The sequence below is a fragment of the Portunus trituberculatus genome, chromosome 46, assembly GCF_017591435.1.
Source record: "Portunus trituberculatus isolate SZX2019 chromosome 46, ASM1759143v1, whole genome shotgun sequence".
Taxonomy (NCBI): domain Eukaryota; kingdom Metazoa; phylum Arthropoda; class Malacostraca; order Decapoda; family Portunidae; genus Portunus; species Portunus trituberculatus.
In genome coordinates, this window is record NC_059300.1 from 11,015,535 (window position 1) to 11,020,534 (window position 5,000).

The following is a 5,000-nucleotide window of genomic DNA, read 5'->3' on the forward strand; positions in this document are numbered from 1 at the left end:
TGTCCCGGTGTGTGGTGTGTGCCTGGTCTCAGACCTATCCCAAGATCGGAAATAATGAGCTCCGAGCTCGTTCCGTAGGGTAACGTCTGGCTGTCTCGTCAGAGACTGCAGCAGATCAAACAGTGACCGACACACACACACACACACACACACACACACACACACGCACACGCACACGCACACGCACACGCACACGCACACGCACACGCACGCACACGCACACGCACACGCACACGCACACGCACACGCACACACACACACACACACACTATTGTCGTTTCAAGGTATAAATAGTGTTGGTCAAATACAAGAAACAACGAGGATTATGAAAACTAAAGTTTCTGTCGCTAAATAATAAATGTTAAATTTAGTTAACAATGCATCTTGATACTCCTCTCCCCCTGGTTACACAAATATGTTCTGGATGTGTCTTATATCCTGTCTAGATGTTTGTATTTCCGAGTGGACCGCTTTCAGTACCACAACGCATTCTCTTACTCATTCTGCTTACTACTTGGCGATTTTATACAGCTTCAGAAAGAGGATAAAAAATCGTCTAATCATACCTAAAATTCGTGATAAAAATGTGTCTCAGTATTGAAGGGGTTCATCTTTTCAGCATCATGTGTTCTTACTCATTCTGCTTAGTATTTGGTGATTTTATACAGCTTCAGAAACATATCAGGGGATGAGAATCTTATGACCTCCATAGACCATTGTTAATATCAATAAATGGTCTAATTATACCCAAAACTCAAGGCAAGAAAGCGTCCCAGTACTGAAAGGCTTAAAAATCTTGTATGCACCTTCCCATTTTCTGTACATTTTCTTTTGATCCGGCACTCCCTCCCTCGCCCGTCACCTTCCGGCACGTGCTGTTGAATAAGGAAGCGACGTAAGTGACATGTTTAATTCCAGCTGCACTGAACCGTTTTACTGCTACGCTCCACCACTGTTAATATTCGAAGTATGGACACCCAGAGAGAGAAAAGAAAGACGAGAGAGAATAAGTTATGATCTTCTATAAGCAACATAACCATAGAACAGACTACAGAAGAAAAATACAATGTCTAAACAGCTCTAGGTGATCATAGAAAAAAAAAAGTCAGTGAAAGAGTCGAAAGCACTTTTAATCCTAGCACGAGCACTGACTGATGCATTTTAAAACAAACATCTCCATAAAATAAGGTAAAGAGATATGTAGTAGCAGCAGACTCCAATACAGAGATAAGAGTCTAGTAAAGAAAGCTGTAATAATAGAGAAAAGTTAAGGGCACAGTGATAAAAGTCTAGTAAGTAAAGGAAACTGTACTAATAGAGAAATAAGTTACGAGCTCTTGACTACTGTAAAGAGATGTACTTACAAAGACTCCCAAAAGTGACACGATGGAGGGACGTGAAAAGATACTGAAAAAAAAGTTAAAATCTAAATGAATAAAAAAAAATCTGCAAAAATTTGCTAATAATAAAGAACTCAAAAAGTGACGGTGAAGAGACAAGCTAAGTAGTGGAATGAAGTAAAGAAAAAAAAAGCCTAAAACAAGTTATAAGCTAATTATGGGAAAAAGTAACTCAAAGGATTAAAAGCACTTCAAACTGTGGGTCGTGTGTATGGGTCGTGTGAGTGTGACGGCCGTATTCAGAAACACTTTAATCTCTCACTACGACTATTTTATAAGGCCACAGGGTCGTGTGTGTGGGTCGTGTGAGTGAGACGGCCGGATTCAGAAACACTTTAATCTCTCACTACGACTATTTTATAAGGCCACAAATTTGACTGAAGAGAGCATTTCCTTTAAACACAAATCTCGCTTATTTGTCACTAGCCATTACAACACCCTGAGAACCTACGTACCTTTACTAGAACCTTTTCAAATAATGGATACGCACCATGAAAGTGGCAAAACCAAGTTAATTTGTCACTATAATCACTATAACCATTAGAAAATGCCACGTACCTTTAACAAAAACCGTTTGAAATAGCGGACGAGCACCGTGAAAGTAGTAAAGATCAGGTTAATTTGTCACTGCTACTATTAGAACGTCCTGAAATCCCACGTACCTTTGCTAGAACCCTCTCAAATAGAAGATGTGCGCCGTGTAAGTGGCACAAACCGAGCCGAGAAAGCAAATATCACGTTAATTTGCCACTACAACCATTAAAACACCCTGAGAATCCCGTGTATCTACATGTAAGTAATAACTTACTAGTTTAGTCAATTTGTTGCGGGGGCGAGGTGCGAAACGCCATTACTGGCCTGCCCCTTCTAAACTGGGCCCAGGATGACCTACACTTAACCCGGTAGGGGCGATAATAAACACACTCGAATGGTTCCAAGTTTACTAGACTTCCAAAAAACACATAGGTATACACAATATAACAACAAAAGGGACACCTTGCGCACCACCCGGCTCTCACCATGAGTCACCCTCCAGAGCGAGTGAGGGCCAAAGGAACACTAATCTCACCAACACTGGAGGCAGACTCGTTGACGGAACCAGGTAGAGGGTGAAACCAGGGCAGCAGAGAAGAAGCCAGTCCTTGGAGCGTCCAGGAGTTTTCTGCCGTCTGGGTGTTGGTGAGGCTCGAGGTAGACTCGGTTAGGTGTTCACTGGGGCCTCAAGACGTGGAGTGACCGGAAGAAGCAGGGTTCTCGAGACATACGTGGCAGAGAGAAATGAGCCAAGTGTCGCTCGGGAGTGGCCGAACGATCCAGAACGAGGGGTGATGGTCAGGTGGTGTTCTGCCCTTTACACTTTAACTAGAGCCTTTTCAAATAATGGAAGTGCGCCGTGGAAGTGTTCTAGAATAGGAATCTGAGTTTGAAGCGGTTGCATTGTGTGTTGGACGAGCGGGAGAGGAAATAACTCAGGCGCTTCGGAGTCTAACAAGTTATTTGATGGATCTTTGATAGTGAACGGTACTGAGAGAGAGAGAGAGAGAGAGAGAGAGAGAGAGAGAGAGAGAGAGAGCCGCAATATATGTCACTGGGTAAATAATAAAATATAAATAAATAGATACAAGAAATAACCACTGACATTAGAAACCTGGAAGCAAAAATAATAAATAAAGAAAAAGAGAGAATAACAATAGACAAATAATTAATTAAATAAAGGAGGAAAGAATGAGAGAAAGGAAGAAATGAATAAACTAAGAAAGAAAGAAAACGTGGAAGGAGGAGAGAAAGAAATAAGACAGAGGAATGGAAAGAAAATAAATAAGACAGAAATAAAAGGATGAAAATTAACAAATGAAAAAGGAAGAAAGAAAAATAAAAACGTAAATAAACATATAAATAACAAGCATGTAAAAGCAAAAATCGAGGTCTCCATGATAAGAGAGAGAGAGAGAGAGAGAGAGAGAGAGAGAGAGAGAGAGAGAGAGAGAGAGAGAGAGAGAGAGAGAGAGAGAGAGAGAGAGAGAGAGAGAGAGAGAGAGATGCGGATATTATATAAAAGCAGGAAAAAGATTAAAAAAAAAAGGAGGGAAGTGTACTACTGCCTATACATCCACACCTGTGCTTCCCCTCCTCCCCCCTCCTTCCTCCCTTCACTTCCCCATAACTTTAATTACCCAGAGCGAGCGAGCACCTTCCCACACACACACACACACACACACACACACACACACACACACGTATAAAGGTGATGGATACAGAAAATCTCTTATTAATACGAATAATCTAGAAAATAAAAAGAAAAGTAAATAAATCAATAGTTTCGGTGATGTTAAGTGTATCGTATCACACACCTTTGCTAACACCTGGTCGTTCGTTCACCTTCAATCAGTCCACCTCCTCTACGTAATATTTCACCTCCTCGATACCTGCAGCCGACACAAACATCGTATTATTAGCCCTCTCCCTCTCTCCCTCTCTCCCTCTCCCTCTCTCTCACACCTGCACCTTTGCCTCTCTTATCAATTCACAAATAATAAAAAAAAAGAACACAAATATAGAAAAAAAACACGGTAAACAACATAACAAGACCTCAAAACCCAGAACACAATAAGGTCTCTGAGAAAAAAAAAAAACAACAACAACATTAGTAAACTGCCATATGAAACTTGAGCCTATCTTACCTCGTAGCCCAGAGCAACCAAGCCCAGCCAAGCCCAGCCATCTCTGCAGCAAGCCAGTTTAGTAAGTCTCCTGCCAGTCAGTCAGTCAGTCAGTCAGTCACCTAGCCAGATAGCTATCCAGGCAGTCATCCAGACAGCCAACCAGCCAGACAGCCACAACCAGTCAGTCAGTCAGTCAGTCAGCCATCCAGCCATGCAACCAACTAGCCACAACCAGACAGCAAAAACCAGTCAGTCAGTCAACCAACCAACCAACCAACCAACCAGCCAGCTACAACGAGGCAGCTAGAACGAATCACTCAGTTAACCATCCAGCCATCCAGCCATTCAGTCAGCCAGCCAGCCAACCAGCCATCAACAATCCAGCCACAACGAGACAGCCACAACCAGTCATTCTATCAGTCAGCTGGCAGACCACAAGCTTACAGTGAACCTTAACCTAACACAACGCAAACCAGCTTGTATTTTTGCGAACCTGCCTGTACGTGCACCTTGCCATAATGATTCTCCTCCCTCGCTTCTTTGCAAATGCACGAAAAGTTTACTGTTTTCACCATTTTCTGCAGGAGGGAGAGGGGAGGTGACGGAGGGGTTAATGAATCGTCTCCCAGTGTCTCCTCCTCGTAATCCTGGTGGTGGTAGTGGTGGTGGTGGTGGTGGTGGTGGTGTTGCCTTTCCCTTTACTTTTGTTTTGTATTCTTTTTGTCATTTTTTTTTTCTGCAGCAGTGATTGGACGACACGTCTCCTCCACAAGGCTGAGTGAAAGTCTGCCACACACACACACACACACACACACACACACACACACACACACACAGACAGAGAGAGAGAGAGAGAGAGAGAGAGAGAGAGAGAGAGAGAGAGAGAGAGAGAGAGAGACAGAGAGACAGACAGACAGACAGACAGATACAGACAGAC

The 5,000-nt window shown here is 42.8% G+C and overlaps 1 long non-coding RNA gene across 1 annotated transcript; it reads right to left on the reverse strand.

Moving 5' to 3' along the window:
• Positions 1-342: 342 nt before the first annotated feature.
• Positions 343-2,757, reverse strand: LOC123520284. Its single transcript, XR_006679219.1, has 3 exons — positions 2,420-2,757; positions 1,365-1,407; positions 343-875 (listed from the first exon to the last, which is right to left on the reverse strand). It is a non-coding gene; the product is annotated as an uncharacterized LOC123520284 (long non-coding RNA).
• Positions 2,758-5,000: the final 2,243 nt, after the last annotated feature.